Source organism: Chaetura pelagica, unplaced genomic scaffold, assembly GCF_000747805.2.
Source record: "Chaetura pelagica isolate M959 unplaced genomic scaffold, ChaPel_1.0 scaffold87, whole genome shotgun sequence".
Lineage (NCBI taxonomy): Eukaryota > Metazoa > Chordata > Aves > Apodiformes > Apodidae > Chaetura > Chaetura pelagica.
The window spans coordinates 506570-530080 of NW_009954189.1; positions in this window are offsets into that span (position 1 = coordinate 506570).

The window sequence follows — 23511 nt, forward strand, 5'->3', positions numbered from 1 at the left end:
AGTTGGAGTGTTTATTTCAGAGTCCATTTAAAGTTGGCAGGCTATTGCCTTATGAGTCCATTTATGTGCAAGTTCCCAGACTTTTCATTTGGCCATGGGATTGCAGGATTTACCTGTAGGTATTTCCATCACTTCTAAAGAATCTTTCTTTCAGCAATGCACTGAAATACTTGTCCCCAAACATTGAGAGGTGGTTGGGATACTATGAGTAAGGTTTGCAATTAGTAGCTTTAGACCCTTATAAATGATCTGCTTAAACCTGATTTGTCTTATCCTAAGAGATAATCAGATACAGTTAAGCAAGTTGGAGCTTAAGGACCTGTAGCAAAGAAAGGTAAGTGAAGGAAGGCTCTTCAACTGGACATTTGTATCTCAGGCTTCTGAAGTCAGGTCAAGTAAATCTCAGGTCAAATAAATCTCAGGAGTAGGTTTTTTTGTATTTTCTGGGGAAAAAGAAAAAAAAAAGTGTGTTGGAAATGTATCTGTCAAGTAAAAGAAGGTGTGGTTGTTGGCTGTTGGTTTGGGTGAAAATCTAGATTGCATCTAAAATGCTGCACCCAGTTTTGGAACCCAGTTACAGCAAAAACATTGACAAACTGGAGTAAGTTGAGTGGAGGGCCACCAAGATGGTTGGGAGCTGGAACATTTGTCCTGTGAGGAGAGGCTGAGGGAGCTGGGCTTGTGGAGCCTGGAGAGGACAGAGTTTAGGGGGGACAGAAGAAGGCAGTCAGGCTTTGCACAGTTGTGGACTGACTGTGGCCAGCCAAGAGGTGCCCACCAAGCTGCTCTATCACTCTCCCTTCTCCACAGGACAAGGGGAGAAAATATGGCTGGAAAACTGATGGAATGAGATAAAGACAATTTAACAAAGAAAAGCAAAGTTCATGTGCAGAAGCAATGGAAATGAGTATTTATTTTTTACTTCCCATCAGCAGACAATGTCCAGCTGCTTTCTGGGAAGCAGTGCCTCAGTTCAGAAGGCTTGAATAATGTCTTGTGGGTTACATTGAACCCTTTCCTTTGGACTTCCCTCACTTGATCTCCTCTTGCTGTGTTCCTTTACCCTTTGAATGCATGGAACACTAAGCCCTTTTTTAGGTAGCTCCTTCTAAAAGAGGTCATTGCTGCCTTCTCTACCTCTGCCATCAGCTTTGGTTTAAGGTCTGTGGTCCTGACTCCCCCAGAGAAGTGTATTGGTGGAGAGAAGGTATATTTTGGATTTCACAGCTGCAGGAATTAGACAGTGGGGAGGATATGGGGAAATGCCATATGGATTTCTTGTGGTTTGTTAATTAGGTTTTTTCAAAATATTTTCCCTTACTTTGACATCATGGTTGGAGGACCAGAAAGAAAAAAAAAAAAACAACTGAAAAAGGAAACCTCACAGTTATATATTTACCCTCAAACCACTAAATTCAGGCATGAAAGTATATTAGGCCATGTCAATGCACACAGGAAAGCTATTGTCGAGCTAAATTATTCCTTGGTTTTACTACTGTAATATAGGGGCATGTGTTAGAGTTTAGAGACTCCCTAAAGAGCAGCTGTTGGCCTGTAGCAATTTAATTAAGAATGGAGTTATGGCTAGCTGATTGTATTTCTAAATCTGTCTTTGGCTCTCTTCCCTTTTATCTGTAATCTTGTAGGAGTGAATCCAGGGCCACCCCAGTCCAGGCAAATCTGCCTTGGAGATTGATGAGGTTTTGGATCAGTCTTGGGCAGCACAAAAGTTACAGCCAAACATGTACTTAGTTGTATATCCCATCCATACAGGGGGTGGGAATGAAGCTAAAAGAAGAACAGAACTTTCCATTCCCCAGGGAAAGAAGCTGGGAGAGATTTTCCTAAGCATGTGCCCATCACTGAGGGTACATACTGCTGTAGCAGTGATCCCAAAAAAGTCAGACAACTAAATTAGGGCCAGCACTGAGAGTCTAGATACCCCAATGTTACCCTGTAGTCAATGGAGAGAGACAGGCTCTTTCCAAGAGTGATTTAGAGGAAATATCCAAGTCTTTGTTCTGGATTTCCCTTTCAAGGGAATCTTTCTCTATTAATTATAGAGGGGGCTCAGAAAAATTAGCTTCCTAAATTAAGTCCACTTTTTAGAGCCAGATCCACATCTAGACACCCACACTTGGTCTACCTGTGGATGTGCAAAATAAGAAAGAGGTCATGAAATGGAGACAAGGCAGCAAATAAGCCATGTAGAACACCTTTCTTTATAAAGAACTTGGAAAAATATAGGTGAGCATGCCAAAATCAGCACCAGAGGGAAGTTTTATACAGTGCTCCCTATTAAAACCTCTATGAATGCTTTTGCAATTACCCTGGCCACACTGTTGCCCAAATATTCCTGAGGCTAAACTTGTATTTGATACTAATTACAGGGAATATCATGAGGAACGTTAATTGCTAACCCCCAAATTGTAGAGAACCACATTAACTTGTCCAGAAAGGAGATAATCAACATTTATATGGGACATATTACTCAAGCTGTGAGTGATAATCCCTCTTCAGACCACTCACTGTGATATTCAAGGTAGCATTAGGCACCTGACACAATATCTTAGATTTTGGATAGAGATTCATGGTTTTATTTCAAGGTGCTTTTCCCTGACTCTGATCCTTGCATAACCATCAAACAAAAATGGTGAGACATAAGAAGCTTACAAAACTGGATTGAACATGACCTTTTTTTGAGTAAGGATGAGAATCTACTGCCAAAGACCTGAATACTATTTTTTGTGCTTGGGATGTGCAATTCAGCTTCAAAACTTTGGCCAAAGCAGAACAGAGAGACTGCAGTGCTCTCCATTAGACACCTGACTTTACTTTTATGGTATTTCCCTTGGACTTCCCATCTGCAAAACACAGCCTACAATGATTGATCTTCTCAGGAGTGACTCATCTATCTAGGCTCAGAAATCTCTTGACATTTTAGATGATTAAAGTTATTCCACCAGTTCTTCACTTTCAAAGTCAGATGATCATGAGTTTCCCACTGGTCTTTTGTCACATCTACAAGCTCTGATGTCTTGGACATCTAGAAGTGCCTCAGATGGCACTCAACACTGATTTTAAGCTGCCCAAATTGTTTCACTGATATCTGTTATAAATAAACAGGTGTATAACATACAATGGATCTTGAACTTAGGGTCTCTGGAGAAAATAATCACAAGGAAGTGTATCTGCTGCTCTCTTGGAGGGAAAAGAGTGATCCACATGGTAAACAATTAAGGACAGAAATACTCTGATTTTTTGAGTTATAGTAAAAAGTGGTTATAAAACTTTGAGGAATCAAATTTTATCTGAGTTCGATGGGTGAAGCAAAAAAGTTATTGGCTTCCTTACAGTAAAGAGAAACTTTGGTATTGACTACTGAGATTTAGGTAAGAAGGAATGCAAGACATTGGAAGATGTTATTGATTTCCTTCTGGGGAAATAACTAGAAACTTTTCAGAGAGATATCAGGGAATATCCTGAGTCGGTGCAGTGCAATGAATTAGATGAGCTGCTTTCTACTGGAATCTCTTTGGTTGTTTACACCTCCAGTACCCTAAGGATGCTCAAATGATGTTCTCATGCAAAAGCTCAGCTTATTTTATTGCTGTTTCATCAGGACTCCAGCTCTCTATTTTTTCTGTTGTCACAGAAGCTGATCTGTGCAAGTGTTTTTGATTCACAGCCTGCATTTGAATGACTGGTTATGAAGGTTCATAACTGCAGCTCTAAAAGCTCTTGTAAGTGACATTGGGCAACAGTCTTGAAAAGGGAGATAAATCTTACAGAGTTTGGAAAGTGGGAAATTGAATGGATATTGCAGATTTAATTAAACATTCGTTTTTAGTGAATTTCAAATGTTCTAGGGTTCCTGAGACATCTAAGCTGAATTTTCATATATGCCACTGGATCTACAGGAGAGCTGTGTCTGTCTCAAATGACAACAGAAGGTCAGGCAAGACCACTTAAGGCCTTCTCAGTTGAATGAAATGCTTTATGTTTAAGGAATTGAATAGCCCCTTCAGGCAGGAGTTCAACTCAAAAATTCAGACACAACTAGAGGTGCCCACACCCAGGGAGCAAGCAGTGCACAAGGTGTAGAAACACCAATCACAATCTGTGGACATCCTGAGTTCCTTTCAGTCATCAATACACAGAAGCCTCATTTGAGATGCTCCACAGGATCCCATCTGGTGTCTCTGCTGGGGGTGTGTGTGGGTCAGGGCCCTGTGTCACTGTCACCAACCCTGCTTGAAAATCTTGGACACCAAGATGGTAATAAATGCTTAGATTTAAGCAACTAAACTGCATCCCTGTTAGCTTCTCAGCTGAACTCTAAATTTCTCTGAGTACATTGACTCTTTTTCCACTAATTGAAATGAGATCTTGTACAACCATTTCACATACAGACACTTGTGTATTTTCACACCCAACTTGAAAACTACTCTGACTTCTGCATAACTCAAGTCAGTCATTTGGGGTGTGTGGTTAACATTTCTCAGAAGGTCTGCAGCATCCCACAAGAGACACACTTTCACAGAGTACCTCCCTGAACTTGGGTAAACTGCCTTCACTTAAGCAACTTCATGGCACTAATATAGACACTAATACAGTGTCTCAGGTGACACTTTTTTAGAGCTGGGATGGGTGAAGTGCATGCATGCATTTTGCCATGGAAGAATGGCATATTGTTGAAGTATAATTTGATTAAAAACAAGAGTACTTGGACCATATGAACGTGCTCAGGAATCTTTTCAAGGCATTGCTTGGTTCCACCCTGCTAGAAACATAAAGCCTGAGCTACCACATCACCCATACTCAGCACAGTGCTTCAGCACTTGTTTTTAAACGTGATGAAACAAGACCCCTATGTCCCTACTCACAGCTGAGTGAGTTTTATGTTCTCTACAAGCATTTATTTTTCCACATTTTGCTTCTTCCTTTTTTTCTAGTGGAAAATAACTCTAAAAGCACCTTTAAATCAAGCAGCATCAATTAAAAAGCCCCTTGTTTCCAAGGCTGTAACCTGACAGCCTTGAGTTTGCAGCTAGAGAGCAGAAAGAAATGCATGCTTTTTGACTTGTTTTTCTAATAGATGCAAATTTCAGGGTGATCCAGCAACTCCAAGCTGTTTCATTTTTAACGGGGGCCTTTAAAATCAGTGTTCAAAAACAAAGGACATCATCCAGTTCTGAAAGTTAATGGAGCAGAACGTTCATTTCAGTTCCGAGTTTTCCTCATGTCTGGTCTGGGAAGGCTTGGTTGGAGAGCCACGTGTTTTAATGCAGAACAGGTGCTGGATGGAGAAATTCAGGGACAAATTGACTAGACAGGCAGCTTGTCAAGATTCAAAACAGACCATCAAAGTAGGAGGTGGAAGGCAGCAGGTTGCAAATTGAATATCATCCCAGTGAAGATTTAAGTTATTGTTCTTGTATGATTGAAAGATTGTGTATTTATGATTTCCTGAGCAGAGCCTCAAGTTTTTAACCTACTGGTTTTAAACTGGTTTTGGGCAAGCCTATGACTTGCTGGAGTTAATGTGTTTTTTCACCTTACAAACAACTTCAAAAATGAAAATGCTCTTTTTTTTTTTTTTTTTTTCCAAAAGGAAGCATTTCAGCATTTTTCTATTCATATCCTTCTTTACCTCTTTTCACCTCAAGAAAAAATGTAATATTTCTTCCCCATTTGTTTTCTCTTTCTCCATTTTTTTTATCCTCTGAATGTTACCAGTGACAGCAAAACAAACAAGTGGCAGCAAAGGCAGGGAGAAGACAACCTGAGAAATAGGCAAACATTAAAATGAATATCTTTTGAGACTATTAAGGAGTTTTATTACTTTTGACAAAAAGTTAGGGAAGTTCATTTAACAGCAGAAGATGGACTGTGGTGGTAGGAAAAACAGTACATACAAAAAAATATCACAGATATTGGGTTGGAAGGGACATGAAAGAGCATCTAGGTCCAACCTCCCTGCATGGGCAGGGACACGTCCCACAAGAACATTTGATCTTGAACCCTTCCAGGGAGGGGGCATCCACAAAACTTCCCTCTGCAACCTGAGTGGTCTCACCACCCTCACACTGAAGAATTTTCTCCAATGTCTAACCAATGCCAGGCACTGCAAGGTGCTCTAAATTCTCCCTTGAGCCCTCTCTTCTCCAGGCTGAAGAACCTCAGCTCTCTCAGCCTGTCATCACAAATGCTCCAGCCCTTGCATCACCTTTGTGGCCCTTCTCTGGACTCACTGCAGGAGCTTCATGCCATTTCTGTTTTGGGGGCTCCAGAACTGGACACAACACTCCAGGTGGGGTCTCATGAGAGCTGAGTAGAGGGGAAGACTCACCTCCCACGACCTGCTGGCCATGCTTCTTTTGATGCAGCCCAGGGCACAGTCAACTTTCTGGGCTGCAGGTGCACATTGCTGGCTCATCTTGAACTTCTCATCCACCATCACCCCCAAGTCCTTCTCCTCTAGGCTGTTTTCAATTCATCAGTCAATTAATAACACAAATAAAACAGACTTGGAAGATTACCTGTAGCTTTCTGCTGCCTCTGTCAGTGTTCCACTGGGAGTCAATGTTCCTGCTGCAACACCAAAGTAACACTGAATATTTTGTTACCATATTTTGCACACTACCTGGAAAAAGCTGAGGCTGAGATGTGAGTCCTGAGGTGTGATTCCTAGTCTAAGCAGCCCACACCAATTAATATTTTGACAGAAAGACTGTAAAAGTTTGAGCAAATACATTTCAGATCATCCTATCATGGATATCCCATGGTGAGTGAGCAGGACAGGTCCTGCTGTGCTGCTTTCATCTGAGTTGATGAGAAACTTAAGGAAGAATCTATAGTTTCAGCTGTACCTGAAATCTGAAATTTGATTATGCTCTGAAATTGGGCATTCAGCCTTTCTTGTGCCAGCCACCATGCCTGTCCTAAAATCACAAAGAAAGAGTTTACAACAGTGCTCACTGGAAACCCTGTGACTTCCTTGCTTTAGCTCAGGAAATGGTTTCCCTCTCCTGCTCTGCCTTTGGTCAGACATTTCTTTCCCTGTCTGGTGCACTGTCCTTCCACCTTTCTGTAGTATTTCTGGTGATTTTCATCTCCCAGATGCCAAACATCACATTTCTATGCCAATTGGCAGCAAGTTCCTATTCCCTTCTGTTCTCAACCACCAAGCTCTTTGATATGAAGAAGGTAGATATTTGATGGTTGCCTCACCCTCCTTAAAACCCATGGAAAATAGAAGGGTGGGATGTTCCTGTCCTGTGAGTTTTGGTTATTCTGTGAGATAATTACTAATATGACACCATATAACATCTCAGAAGACACAACATGTTAGCTGAAGAGCCTTGACCTGTTTGGTGCTGAGCACTTCTTACTTCTGTCAGGGATCTGGGCACTATGACCCACCACACTCCCTACTGATTCTGATTCCCAAATGCAATGAGGTTTTTGCTTCTCACACCAGGCTGGCAGTGGACACAAGTTGTTACTGTTCTGCTGAGGACAAAAAGGCTTCCCATAGAATCAAACTTGTGTTTTCCCCCTCCCTGGAAGTGTTGGAGGGCAGGTCGAATGGGACTTGGAGCAACCTGATTTAGTGGGAGATATCCCTGCCCATCCAGGAGGGTTGGAACTGAATGATCTTCAAGGTCCTTTCCAACCCAAACTCATCTATGATTCTAAGATGATTCCATGATTACTTGGGCCTTGTGTCTTCTCCCATGTTTCTGTTTTAATTGAGTTCCTATGTTTGTTTTGCAGCAGTCACCAGACAGAAACAACCCGTGGGTTTTTTTTTACCCTCCTTCAACATTTTCCCAATGATTGTAGCTCTGTGTCTCACCTCTTGGATTTAACAACACTAATATGGTAAAACAATTTCAGTGTTTCCCTTCAGAGCTTTTGCCAACAGGTTGAACTGATTCTAGTTTGTGCTTTGGTCAGTTCATTTTGCCAGGGATTAAGCTATTTTCCATGTCCACCAGGGAGAGAACAAAAGGTCCTGGACTGAAATTGCAACTAGGGAGATTTAGGTTGGATAACATGATAAAATTCCTAATAGGAAGAATAATGAAGTACTAAAAGTGATGGATTGAAATGGAGCCTCCTGCTTTGGAAGTATTTAAGAAAATTTAGGTACATCTTTCATGCACATCTATATTTTCAGCTTCTCTAGGAAAAAAAAGAAACACAGAGCCATCCTACTTTTGAAAGAATGAGATAAAGAATACTGAAATTAATTTTAAAAAATAATTAAAATTCCCAAACAAAAAACCCCACAAATGGAAAACAAAGAAAACACCCCTCCAAAACACAAATCCCTCACCTTAGAGACCATCAACCAGCAATTCTTAGACCAAAATTTAGGTCTATTTTAAGCTGAGAATGACTCCTGGAAAGGCATAGGATTAATCTGAGTGTGCCACCAATAGACACTTGATTAGGAATTTGTTGTATTAAAACTGACCATTTCTTCCAAGACCCTTTTTACAGTGTAGGTGTGAGATATTTAAGCCTGAGCTTGTCTTCTAGGACCCCTCTCAGCTGATGGAAAAAAGAAGCCCTCTCCAGAGGGTGGTTTACCCTACTTTTCTCAAATGAGATGGTTTACTGTCTTAGTTTCCTGTTTCTCTGGAAATTATTATGAAAGGAAACTTGAGAGAGCAGCTGAAAGTTTTGTGTTCATTGTTGAATATTGATGGTTATCCCTGTCTCTCATCTTTAAAATAGACTTTACAGCAAATGCAAATTATTGAAAATAATTTTCTTCAGGCTAAGGCAAATCCATAACTTCTTTATTTCTTGATCTCAACAAAAAGTCTAAGTGAGGGACAAGGAGAGCATGTCCTGGGACTCAGTCTGGTTTTAATCTGGATGGAGCTGGGCTGGATTAGGCACCCAAATTCAGGAGAGGGGCTCTGGGTGTAAATCTGACATGAAAGGAGGATTTTTCAGACCTTGTGAGGATTCAAATCAGCACTGGCTCACAAAATTTCTGATGACCTGCCTTATTTAGAAGCTCAGGAAACCAGCTACACCCATCCTCTATGGGAGCACTTTTTTCTCCCTGTAAAAGAAACCTGAGATTCAGACTCAACAACATATTCAGCCTCACTAAACCTCAGAGGTTTTTGCATCATTAAGACCAAGAGAGAATCCACTGTGTTCTTGCTCTGTGAGGTCTGAGCCCTTGAGCTTCCTTCATAGATCTTTCTGGATCAAAGTGTTTCTAGGCTCCAGATTAAGCCAAATCTCATTACAACCAAGAGGATAATCTCTGCTGAAGTGCTCTGTGGGTTGGGGCTTTGCAATAGGCAATGCAAGGCTGGGAGCTAAAGTCACAGTTACCTTCTAGCAACAAATCACTCTATGACACCAACTGTGATGGGAATCACAGCTTACAAAACCAAAACTTTTCAAATGTTTTCAGACATAGCAGAAAATCCTGAAGGAATAAAAGCTTTAAATACATCAGGAGTTTGACTGAAGATTTAAGAGCATTATTGATCAGGCAGCACAAAAGACATGCAGATAATGGGAATTCTACAAGTTATTTTTCACTCAAGTGCTTTACAAAAAGTGTGTCTAGACTTGAATTTATGAAAAATACCCTCATGGAATCAGGAAAAAGGAATTATTCTCCAGGACTCCTGCTTGGCTGGTAACTACACTGTAGCTGGTTAACTAACCTAGATTATTCTTCTGGAGGTAGATTTAATTTTTGCTGAGGTCAGTATGTCTATACCAGTGAATTAACCAGAGGCAAGTCATGGATCTGGGCAGTGTCCCCCAGCATCCCCCACCAATACATTGGTAGCATGGCCACTGGCACAGCTTTGACCTGTGTCCAAGAGCAAATGCTCAGACAATGCTGGAGCACAGCTGGGGGATAGCAAAAATGAGCTCATTCCCAGTGAGAAGGTTGTCTGTAGCTGCTTATTTTATGGTCTGTGTGGAATGGATAATTTATCTGCACCAGTCACAGTAGAAGAACAGGCTCTGACTGGTATTATTTACTAGCATAACCATTCGTAGTGTTATGAGTTGGCCCAAATGGATTTAAGAACAAAACCTTTGTCAGAGCAGAATTAGGCAGTTTGGTGTCACCATGGAGGATGGCAGAAGATTTTAGCAGTTTTTCAGCCCTGCAAGTGACAGGACAAGAGGAAATGGCCTCAGATTGTGCCAAGATCTTTGGAATAATTTCTTCCTGGAAAAAGTTGTCAGGCCCTGGAACATGTTGCCCAGGGCAGGGGGGGAGTCCCCATCCCTGGAGGGGTTTCCAAGCCCTGGAGATGGTGCTGAGGGACATGGGGCAGGGCTGGGGGAATGGTTGGACTGGAGGATCTCAAAGGTTCTTTCTAAGTGAAACAGTCCTAGGATTCTATACAACCTACCCACATACATTTGGAGAATCCTAAACAACCAGTGACAGAGAAGGATGCTCCTGAGATAGATCCAATGGAACCTCTCCACGTGGTGTGTGATAACATCTAAGGGAGCACAATGTAAATGGGTGGAGCAGGCTGGTAGGAATAGACACAGGGTCTGGTGTGGGGAGGAAATTGGAGAAGGAGCAAAGTATGCTGAAGTTTCTTTCTTCTGCTTATATAATGTGTTTGCTCACCCTGCCTTCAGCACATTGACATTTACAGCCAGGTGGTTATATTAATGAGAAAGAGAATAAAAGGAAAAACAGTGTGGGTGAGAAATGTCAGGGGTTAAAAAAGAGTAAGATATTTTCTGCTAGCAAAGATAGCTGTGACTGAAAAAATCACACCTGCAAGCCTTTTGGGGATTAAAATAATTAAAATGATAAGATTACAAAGGGTAACCCCTAATAAAGTGGGTTTTTTCATAGACTGAATTGCTGTCAGAGGAGGTTCCCCTGGGCAATGCAGAGGCTATTTCTGGAATGCAAACTCCAACACATAAACAAACACTTCCCATAAAATGATCTTCAAATTCAGGATTTAGATTTTACAGTTTCTCCAGTCTTTAATCTCCAGTTTGACAGGTGTCCATTACTAGTAGTGCTGAGCTACAGATTTAAGGTTTAAAAAACAGCCATAAAACAAACAACCAAGCAAACACAAATTTAAATGAAGCTCTTTTAAATTACTCCCCTTGTGTACATGAACCTCTTTCCCAAGGGTGGAGCTGCTTTAGCACCCTGGTAGTGCTCTACAAAAGCTTGTTTTGGAGCATGCTGGCTGTTGTCTTTCAATACTATGCCCTGAATCATGGCAAGAGAGGTGCTGGAGAGACCTTTTTCATATAATAATACAATGGTTTGGGTTGGAATGAAACCTCAAGACCATCTAGATCCAACCCCTTGCCATGGGCAGGGACACCTCCCAGCAGCCCAGGCTACTCCAAGCCCCATCCAACCTGCCCTTCAACACTGCCAGGGATGGGGCAGCCACAGCTTCCCTGGGCAACCTGGGCCAGGCTCTCACCACCCTCACAGCACAGAATTTCTTCCTATTGTCTAACCTAATCTCATCTTTCATGTTCTAGATCTGGGGTTAGATTTTCAGTCAGTGCAAACCAATATTGAAGCAGTGATGTTAGCAGAGCAACCTCAGGTTACATCAGGTAAGTATTTAATCACTCAGACCTCACTCCCAGCTCCCAAGGCAGAGCATCTTAAAAAGGAAGCCCAATAGCTCTGAGCTTGTCAGGGTCTGGTTACTCAGCTACAGAGAAAATGATGCTGTGCAAGTCTCCAAGATACCTGGATGTGATGGTAAGTAGATAATTCAGAACACGTGTAGAAGAAACATGGTCCTATCTGCTCACACTTGTGTGCCCTGGCCTGAAAGTTTGGTCTTGGTCCTTTCAGTATAAAGAAGAAGTGATTTCTTTTACAAAGAAATTAAATGGGTGCAGAGGAAAATACACACAATTTTCAGCTCAACCAATTTTTCTGATTGGCTTGATTGTTTGTTTTCCAAATTGCAAGGAAAACTGATTTGGTTATGGGAGACTCAGCTCACAAAATTAACACCTGCAGTTCCCCTGAAGGCCATTCCTCCAGACCTGCAGGTTTTACAGCAACAACTTCATATAAAGGAAATTATTTCCTGTGAGGGTGGGGAGACACTGGTCTGGGTTGCCCAGAGAAGCTGTGGCTGCCCCTTCCCTGGCAGTGTTGAAGGGCAGGTTGGATGGGGCTTGGAGCAGCCTGGGCTGCTGGGAGGTGTCCCTGCCCATGGCAGGGGATTGGACCTAGATGGTCTTGAAGGTCACATCCAACCCAAACCATTCTAGGATTCTGTGATTCAGGCAGGTTTATACCAGGAATCTGGAAAATAAAAGATCAGAGCTGTTCTTGGAAATTTTTTTAGTGTTTTTTTTTCTGCTTTCTTAGGGTTTGCAAACAAATTTGTGACCATAAGAGAAGGAGAATAGCCTATGGTAGAGCAAAGCATTGTGGATTATTTGTGAACTTTTTTGAACTTGAATCTTGTATTATATGTCATTCATGGCATTTGGAATTAAAAAAAAAATAAATTAAAAATCCAGAAAAATAATCTTTCTTGTTCAGGATTTTTGCTCAGAAAGTTCTTCCGTCCCCCAGGAAACAATTAACTAAGTGAAATTGGTTTGGGAAATGCCAACCTGCATTCTTCAGGATGCATATGTTGCCTTCCCAGCCTTCTGCTTCCCCCAGAGAATAGTTGTTTGAGTGACATATTGCTCAGCTGTAGTATTAATTCCCTACTCCAAATCTAAGCATCCAGGCAGGCACCAATTTCCAGCTCTCTTTCTGAAAAGAGGAACTCTATACAGAGTGGTTATGATGCAACCTAATATATTACTGGCTGGGAAATAATCAGGACTAATTTGCTGAGCTCATCCTGTCCCCTCTAAAACACCAGGTTTCAATGGGTGACGTCAGGTCTGTGCTGCTTTTCAGTTTGACTCACTGAGCTGCTGTGGCCCAGCAACACCTTGGCTCCTTCAGGAGCTTTCACACCTTTGTGCACTTGACCTTTTCATTACAAGGTTTGGCCTCGAGCTGGTTTTCCTCTTCTCAGTTCCATTTTTTAAATTTAACTTCATTTTTTTTTAGAATTGTGCTTATTGAATGAGAATAAATTCTAAGGCCAGAAAGCTGCCACTGAGAGGATTGGGTAGAATAAAATGTATGATAAAAACCAAAGATACTTCTGACAAGCTGTCAGCCTTCTTGGGAGCTTGAGAGGTTCTTCTGGATTGGGAAGCAGCTGTTTCAGAACATTTGCTGCACACAAACGTAACAAGGCTGACAACACCCCAACCTGTTGTTGTCCTGCAAAAAAACAGGGTAAGATTGCAGGTAAACAAGAAAAAGGTGGTAGGACAAGCAATTGTTCACCTGAAAGCCTCTAGCTTGGCTCAGGAATGGTGCTGAAGGATGTGATTGCTCTTCTCTGCACCTGGCTGGCTGACAGGTAGTCATTTGTTAGGAGGGATCAGAGGTAGCTGGCTTGGACACCAGCCACATCCTTGCCTTCTGTGCTGCTGGCACTGCAACTTGCTGTGCCTTAGCTGGGCCAGCCCAGCTGGCTGCTCAGGTCCTTCAGACATTTGACTCAGCTAAATGTTCTTGCTAGGATCAGCCAAGAAAGAATGCCCTCAAACCACACAAGTGTGCCAAGTGAGAAGTTTTGGGTTGTTTCCTTCCCTCTCCACTTCCTCCCCACCTCCCTCCTCTTACTCAATTTGACAGCAGCAGCTTCTCCAGCCATTTCAATTGTTTTCATTCATTTTCATTTCCCAGATGATCTTTTCTAGATCTTCATTCTTCATTAAAAAACATGTCATAATATTAATACTCCCTTTTCCCCTCTTCCTCCCCAAAGCCCACACATGCCAGCACACAAAATTGCCAGCTGGCATTTTGGTTTGGGTTTGTCTTCTTTTCTTTTGTTTTCCATTATTACTAATCACATTAGCATCAAGAAATAACAGCTGAAATGAGGACACCATCAAGAGAAGCTTTGAACATTGAGAGGAACACGTTCATACAATCATCAAATGGTTTGGGTTAGAAAAGACCTTAAAGATCATCAGGTTCCAACCTCCTTGCCATGAGCAGGGACACCTCCCACCAGACCAGGCTGCACAAGCCTCATCCAACCTGGCCTTGAGCACCTCCAGGGATGGGGCTTCCACAACTTCCATGGGCAACTTATTCGATTGCCTTCCTACCCTCACAGTGAAGAATTTCTTCTTTATGTCTGACCTAAATCTCATTTCTTTCTTAAAACCATTGTCCCTTGTCCTATCACTGCCCTCACTGGTGAAAAGTCCCTCCCCAGCTTTCCTATAGCCCCTTCAGATACTAGAAGGTCCTATGAGGTCTCCAGTTCCAGTTCCTTGCTTTGTTGTAGCTCTAGCAACGTCACTGAGGGTTGTCCTCTTCTGTTCAACATGAAAACACTGCAGGACACAGTAGGTACCTGGGACCACCATCTTCCATTATGACCATTGATGAACTGCATAACAAAGTCACCTTGGGAATGCTGGGGAGGAGGGGGCACAGCTGGAAATCTTCCTTCCTAAGCTGAACAGAACGGCCAAGAACTAGCTGCACTTGATCCCTTGCTAATCAGTCCTATCTCCTGTACTTGGCTGCATCTTACAGATTTAAAACAGTTTTAAGATTTACTTCCTTCAGAAAGCTCCTGAGTGCCATCAAAACCTCAGTCGTAAAACCATGAAAGAATTGCACTGAAGTCTTTCTTCACAATTATTCTTGCAATTGTCACTTTTCTCAGCAGTGACATAGCCCTGCAACAGCCTCCTTTCATTTTCCAGCAGGAGAAAATTCATGTGGAAATGAACTTCCAAGTCCTGAAGGCTTAATCCCTGGGAGGATGTTCAAAATGGTTCCTAGGATACATCTAGAAACACACTGGGAGATGTTTATTTGTATACAAAGAAGAATAAAATGACCATGACTATTCCCAAACAATGACTGCTCCACTTACAGCCACTTTTTTTCTAACTAAAGGTCTGACCCAAAGTCTGTGGTCAAACAGAAAGTTCTTGATTAATCTCAGTGGGATTTGGGGTCCATTTGAGGTCTGAAGGGGGCTTAAAAGAAAGGTAGAGAGAGACTTTTTATGATGGGCTATAGTGACAGGACAAGGGGGAATGGTTTCAAACTCAAAAAAGGGGAGATTGAGGCAAGATATTAGGAAGAAATTAGTTCTTGTGAGGGTGGTGAGACACTGGCCAGGTTGCCCAGAGAAGCTGTAGATGATCTCCCCTTGGAAGTGTTCAAGGCCAGGCTGCATGGGGCTTTGAGCAACCTGATCTAGTGGGAGGTGTCCCTGCCCGTGGCAGGGTTTATGGAATCAGTTGATCTTGAAGGTCCCTTCCAACCCAGCCTGTGATTTTATGATTTTATGAAATTATTGGTTCCTACAGAGTCACTGATTTCACTGCAGTGAAGCTTATGTACCTTAGGAAGGAATCTGAGCTCTCTGGTTTCAGTGGAGTAACACTACTCTGCACTGGTCAAAAAATCTCATTTGCTGTCATTTCTATCAAATATTTTAATGAATATTATACTCCTCCCCATAAAATCATACAAATTTCCATCTTTGACTAGATGAACAGTAGACTTGGCCATCTAGTCAGGGTGATATATTCTTGCCAGGGGAAAAATACCTTACCTTGGTGAGCAGTAGTGAAGGAAAATGGTGATTCAGCCAGGAAGCCATAAGGTTTGGTCTGTATCTGTCTCCTGATTTTTAGCTGCAGCAGTAGCAGGGGCTCTGATGATGCACTTCAAGGGTTCACTGTGTGATGTGGAAACTGATGAACTTTGAGATGTCTGGACACCATGGGCTGAGGGAACTGGTGGGCCAGATAAGAGCACAGCAGCCCCTAAATGAACAGCTAAAATGATGGGAATAGTGGACACTGCTGAGGTGACAACTGAGATAATGACATGCTTTGGAGATATAACCCACCCACAGGCTACATTCTTTACACTTTTGAAGCAGGATTAGATGAGACTGTGTATCCTAGAGAAGCCTGGGAACCTCTTGTTGTGGCATATTCATTCAGTTGTGTTGATTTGGCACCTACTGCTGAAATAAATGTATGTGTCTTGGTTTCCAGAAATAATCTCCAATGGGGTTAGCATGTGGCAAGGAAGCCTGTGGCTGGGACGCCATCAGATGTGAAGAAGCTGTGTTAGTTCCAGCATCTAACTTTAGCTTAACCTCATGAAAACAAAAATGAGAGGACAAGGTTTTTGTTGGCTCTGTCAAACCTAAAGGCATCCCAGTAGGCAGGTCAGGCTTAGCCATCATTATGGGAACTTTGGGTTTGATCCAGAGCCTACTGAATCAAAGGGAATCAATCCATTGACTCCAGCAAGGCTTGAATCTGACCTACTGTGTACAGGAGCAGAGACCTTTATCCATGAGGGAAAACACTGTTTCCCTCTAATTCTCCAGTGTATAACAATTTCAGAGCTCCTGCTTTTAAATTTCTCTCTCCCTTCTGAGTTTGGTATTTTCCCTTGTTTTTTTTCTCACTCTTCTTTGGCAGCAGCTGGCCTGGAAAAGCTAGAGGAGAAACATGATCAGGCTGTTTTCTTCAGTCCCACACTGCCCTCAGCATTGTCTCAAGTAACTGGGCTGCTGTTTGTTAACCATCATTACCTTTTTCAAGTGGAATTGTTAGCTGGAGCTCCAGGTCCATCAGGCAAACTGGTGCAGTGCAGCAGAGATACTGTTTTTTTTAATTAGATGGGGGATTTTATTGCTCTTTTACAGTCAATGTGGGTGAAGTCTGGGCCCAGGACACTGCAGGTGTTCCATCAAAGTCCATAGCTGGAGGCCAGCTGCAGATTAGCACCTCCTGGCATGAGGAACTAGTGCTTCAGAGCTAGGTCACTGACTTCTTGTTCTTCCCACCATTTCCTCATCATCTGCAGCTCAGAACTGCATCAGGAGCTTTTTGCTGGAATCCTGATATTCTCTGATGGTCTGGATGGGAGATCTCACAGTGTGTCTTAGCTCATAGCTGGGAATAACTCTTGAGTTGCCTTTCTGAACCCACTGAACTCCATTTTGCTCTTATAATCATAAATATGTCTGACACACTGCACCTGGAGGAAAGTACTGGAAAGCAGTCACTTAAGTCCATTTTGCTCTTATATTATCATAAATATGTCTGGCACATTGCACCTGGAGGAAAGTACTGGAAAGCAGTCAAGAGGTCTCATCTCAAAATCCCTCATATACCTGAGATCCTCTGAGTTGCTGCCTTTAATATCTTTGCATTGAACCCTCACCATGTTCCCTCTTCTCCTTACCAACCTGCAGGACAGGTGAAAGATGAAGGTTTTATTGTTGCAAGCAGGGAAATGCAAAAAAATCAGGGCTCTGCTAAGTTTTGCAGATAGAGGAATGTGACATCTCCTTTGTCACTGGAGATGCCTTTAGAGATGACTTCAATGCAGGATGGAAGATACGACTGAAGATTTGCAGAAGATCTGCAACCTCCCATGGTAGCACTTGGGGGACATGCAAGATCCCCTGTGTGTAGGCAGCTGCATTACCTCAAAGCTGCACAGAGTCTGTGCTGGGGCAGGAAATTGCATCTGAATCTCATAAGTTCTAACTCTTCATCAGTGTAGTTAGAGGTTCATCATTATTTGTTACATCATCAGTGTATCTTCTAAGTTACAACCCTCATCACACCTTCTTATGGAAGATGCCCCTTCCCATGCAGGGGGTTGGAACTAAGTGATCTCTAAGGTCCATTCCAACCCAAACCATTCTAGAATTATCTTTCTATGGTTGCAGTTAACATTGCCAACTCAGAGCTAGCCTTGAGAGCAACCCAAGTTCCTCTATCCAAACCTAAACATCCTGTTTCATGTCTGATGCCAAGTTCAATTAATTTAACCTGATCCATGGCAACTGGTTGGTTAACTTTCCCTTGGACCCCTTGGCAAAAAGAGGCATTTTTAAAATTCACTGAAGGATTAAATTCATTCAGATTCTTCTGTTTTCAGGGTGAAGCAACACACTGAGATTACCTTTCTGCCTTTTTTTTTTCAGTTGAAAGGAAACTTGAACAATTAATTCTAGTGGAGATGCCTATTTTGGAACTGCTGAGTCCTAGCAAACATGTCAGGACCCCTCAAATGAGCAGTTTTCCCATTACATGGTCCATGACACAGATCTATGGCAAAGTAGCCCCATATCTAAGTGTATTTTAAGTGACCTTGTAATATCATGTCCAGAGAAGTTTGAAACATTGACTTCTGTCCCCAGGGCATGAGAGGTTATGGAAGTAGCAGCCTGACTAATTTCTTCCTTGAAACGGGATCTTCAGGAAACAATCCTGGAAATATCCCAGTGGAATTTAGTCTTTTGTGCATCCAGGCTCTTGTTCTCCTGCTGAGCCTTGATTGAGCTGAATAAAGTATGTCCTCAGGCCTTTTTTTTTTCCACACTTGGTTGCTTTCAGAGCAACTTCTAACAGCTGCACACAGTCACCCCTGATCTCTGCTTCACTTGCTCCATGAAGTCCTGGGTCTGAACAATGCAGAGCCTAATTAAATCAGTGCATGAAGCCTGTGGTTTGCTAAGTGACATAGCTGAGTAACTGCAATGACACCACAAGGTCTTTTTACTGAGCCACCATGGAACAGAAGGGTCAGTGACATGGGTGTCTCCCTGACATCCAAGCTCATGGACATCCTAGAAACTTCCAAGATCTCGACTTGCAGACTCTGCAAATCCACTGGATAAAGAAGTAACAGAGACTCTGGGACCCTGATTCCCATCCTCATCCTGCCCTGTATTTTTGCAGATTTAACACTGAATGTCTCTCCACTCACTTCTGTGCCTGAAACTACTTTATCAGTGGTCTCCTGACTCAGTCAGAGCACTGGAAACCCCAGTGCAAATCCCTTGTCTGTTAGTAGCAATAAACCACGGATTTAAACAACTTCTGCAAGTTGAGATACTCAGGAGGAGTATGCAGAGTATGCATCTGGCTTGTGAGAGTTTTAAGACCAGAAAGGACAATAAAATCTTCTAATCTGATAAGAAATAAAAATTATTTCCCTTCTCCAGAACCCAATAACAGGTTTTTGCCTTAGGAACTTCTTCCAGAAAGTTATTGAGTCCTAAAGCACAGAAACTGCCTTTTCCCTTAACAGACCATTCCAGTAGTAAATAACCATAATTTCTTAAACATGCTCTATTTTGGAGCTGAAATATTTAGCTTCACCTCCCAAGCACTGGGATTTATTAGAACTTTTTCTGCTGGCCTGAGGAGGCCTTTAAAATCCAGTGTACTATGCAAAAGTATTTACACATAAGCTTAGTGGGAGTTTTTTTGGACAATAAATGTCAGTTATGACCTCTTTCCTGTGCTATAGAGGGATACAACTGTGTTCCTTTCTCTCTATCTGCCTGTGGAAAGGCACCTAATGATAAGGGAACATGTAGAATATATCAGATGTCTGCATGGGTCTGTCATGTATAATAGAGGTCCTACAGAAGACCCCAGGTATTTTGGGCTGGGAAATGTTGTCCAAGTAGAGTCCCCTGGGTCATCTCCAATGGTACCAGACACCTTTGTTTAAATAATCAAACCCTTCTCTTAACTCACATGGAAATTTAGGGTTTTGTTGTTTTGGGGTTCTCTGTTTTTGTTTTGGGGTTTGGTTGTTCAGTTCCTTGCTTGTTGTTTGGGTTTTTTTAAAATTTTATTTTAATGTAATTGTCAGAATCTGAAGTTGAATCCAACTTCAGATGCCATTGTGAAAATTTATAATTGACTGCAAGTCCTTTCTAGATCTCTGGTCTTCTTTCTCCAGCCCTCTGTGTATTTCTGGAAGGGATACTGGGCAGCAAACAAGTGTGCTAAAATAGTATTCCTAGAGACAACAAATACTTCTACGTTATCAATCCTAGTGATAAGGATTATTGAAATTAAAAATAAAATTATATATATATATATATGTTTGTGATAAAGTCAACAACTAGACCAACTTTGTCACAGGATATCCATGGCTGAAGGATTTCTTCCTTCCATTTTTTAAGACTGTAAATTTCTTCTTGTGTCTCATTACAAAAGCTTTTAAAAATATTGCATTTATTCTGGCCCAGGGAGGCATGATGTCATGTCATAAAATCACAATTTGTTGACATCCTGGTGCCTCTAAAACTGCTTGTGCTTCCCAGATGATATTCCTGGCAAGGTCAGTTGTTGGTTTGAGGTTCTAGATGTCTATAGGCTCTCTTTTCCAAATGAAAAATGTATTATTTTCTCAAATTCAGAAGAAACCTTGAGTTTAGCAAGTGCTCCTTGATCAGCACCTCACATCACACTGGAAGTGTCAAGTAATTAAAGACTGAGACTGGATATGTCCACATTGGAAACAATTGCAGTTCAGGATAGTTTGGGTTGGTTAGCAGGCAGAAGAGTCATCCATGAGGCAATTGTGCTTTTCAGTGGTGTTGGGATCATCAGGTGTTATATCCTGGACATATAAAAAGCCAGGAAATACATGTTGTAAGATTAAAAGGTCTGTTGAGTACAAAGAAAAGGCCAACAAAACCAAAATAACAAAACAAATCCTCCCATATGTAGAAGCGAGGAAATCAAGTAGATCAACTGGTTTGTGTGTCTCCTGAGAGAAGATCAAGAGACTTGGTTTGTGATTTAAAAAGGCTTTCCTTAGGTATGATGCTGCAAACACCAAGTTCATTTGGTTCCTGGAATCTCCTTCTCTGGTAGGTCAGAGATTCATCTGTTAGAAGTAAATATCCTGCTTCATAGAATTGAAGGAGATGATTTTAGGTCCATTTCAGCCCTAAATTTCTGTGGTTATGTTACTCCTAGCCTCCTGAGATTCAGTTTGGAATCTGAAGTTAGAGAATAACCTATTATTTAAGGACCACATAAATTGTATCTTGACCAAAAATCACATCAGAGCTCTTGAACTTCCTTGGATGTACCAGAGAGTTGCGTCTGGATAGTCTAATCCCAGAAAAATAAATGTAATATTTATAGCTGCCTCTTCCACACCTCCTGCCATTTGATGTCAACCAATTATCAGCCAAGTGGTTATAGTTCAAATGCTAGAGTGGGCTTTTCTCTTTACCCTTCTCCAAAACTGCATTCCCACTCATTAGGCATTAATTTGCAATTTTGGCTCACTTAGCTATTCAATTAGCCAGGAAAAGTCAACATTTTCTTATGATTTTCCAGGCTGGATGAATTTTTACAGGAAATGATGGGAGAAAACAATGTAAGATCACAATGATATCAAGGGATTTCAAAAAGATGTGTAGTTTCAACTTGAGGTTCTGCACTTAGTGGCCAACAGCAGAACTCAGTGACAATACCTGCTGATTTCTCTTCCTTCTTTCCTGATTTCATCTGGAGTAAATTCCCTGGTATCAGTGTGTAGATTTTTGCTCCTTTGAGCAGGCTACAAATCAGAGCTCTGAAATACAATACTCCTTGTAATTGAATTGCAGTTCATGGGTAATTTCAACCCAAAAATTTCCAAATGAAGTTTTATCAGGTTAATGATCTCCTGGCACCTGGGATTGGGAAGGAAAAATTAAGTAAACCCAGGAGAGATATTGATTGGTGGGAGACTAGTTAGTGGTTAGGCTGTGCTGGGTTTTCTGGGGGACTATGGTGGTCCATACTTTGTGATAAGTGCCCTTCCCATCCCTCAATCCTGAAGCCTGTGCCAGAACTGGCCATGCCATTTGCTCCCACATAGTTCTAGTTCTACCTTGAATAAATATTTGCCTAGTACAGAAATATTTCCATGTCACAACCTGTACCAGAACCTCTGTTTTATGGTCTTCTCCTGATTCCAGCCTGTGGGTATGAAACACCAGGTTATATCTACATCTCTGTGGCAATGGTATCTCTCAGTTTACAAAGCTCTCCTCCTAGAGCAGTGTGTGTTCTTTTTTCTTTGACACAGCTACAGGGAGTAGGTACATCCTGCCTCAGCCTTCCCCTACTGAACCAAACAAACTGATTTTTTTTCCATTCTCATAATAAATAGATCTTTTTTTTTTCCAGTTCCTACATGAGTAAGGGCAACAGAAGTAACTTAGATCATAGTTCCTAATCTTTTCGTCCTCAGATGGTCTTTTAGAAAACATTGAGGCTTATCTCACTTGGGCAATCAGCCATATAGTTTTCAAAACTGATTATCTGGAAAGCACAGGAAAGATAGAGACTTCTTGGAGAGGGTCCAGAGAAGGGCCACGAAGATAATCAAAGAGCTGGAGCACGTCTGCTCTGGAGACGGGCTGAGAGAGTTAGGACTACTCATCTTGGAGAAGAGAAGGCTCTAGGGAGACCCTCATAGCACCTTCTAGTATCTGAAGGGGCTACAGAAAAGCTGGGGAGGGGCTTTTCACCAGTAAGGGCAGTGATAGGACAAGGGGTAATGGTTTTAAACTGAAAGAGGGGAGGTTTAGGTTAGACATCAGGAAGAAATTCTTCACCATGAGGGTAGAAAGGTGTTGGAATGTATTGCCCAGGGAGACTGAGGCTGTCCCCTCCCTGGAGGTGTTCAAGGCCAGGTTGGATGAGGCTTGTGCAGCCTGGTCTGGTGGGAGGTGTCCCTGCTCATAGCAGGGAGGTTGGAACTCAATGATCTTTAAGGTCCTTCCAACGTTAACCATTCTATGAGTCTCTGTTCTCTATAATTATTTTATCTGACTTATTCAACATTATGTATAGATACATTTTCATATAGGTATTTCCATATCCATGTACCATTGCAAAGTGCTTGGTATGGATATGGACATCCAGTGCAATCTGATCTTTTCCATTTGCCTGCTGGAGGTCAGAGGGCTGATGCTGTGCCAGGATGCACATTCCTCTCAAGCTGAGATGTCTAGAAAACATGAAAAACCCTAGGAGGTTCTCAAGGCAACTACACAGCATGTGCTGTTACAAAAGGATCTTGGCAGTTGCAGCATATCCATTAGGTTTTATTTGCAGTTATTATCTGTACCCAGACACCTAGAATAGCAACCTTTGCTCTCATGAGCCCACATACCAGAGTTAAGTCAGCAAATGTCACAAGAAAAAGACTTGTCAAACGTAGTGAGGAGGGTGAAAATATTTTTAAGGTCTAACTCAGAGTTCCTGCAAACATCCTGGAGTTTTCAGGTACAGGTTCCTCTTCAAATGAGTTAAAAAGCTTTAGATATGACTCAGGTAGGTTTCAGTTGCCATAATTTATACGTATACTCCAGCCCCCTGTTCCCCAGCCATCCCTGGTCTCAGTTCTGCCATTTGTAGCCTGAATATTTTCTTTGTCCTTTCTTGTTTCCTTGGCTGGGGTGGCTAAAAGGTTCCCTACAACACCCCATCAACAGCCAGAAGCTGGGAAGAGGTGCCTATGCTCCTGAGGACCTAGTAGCTTGTGGACTTGGGGTATCATCACTCAGCAGCAATGACTCCAGCCCAAAAGCA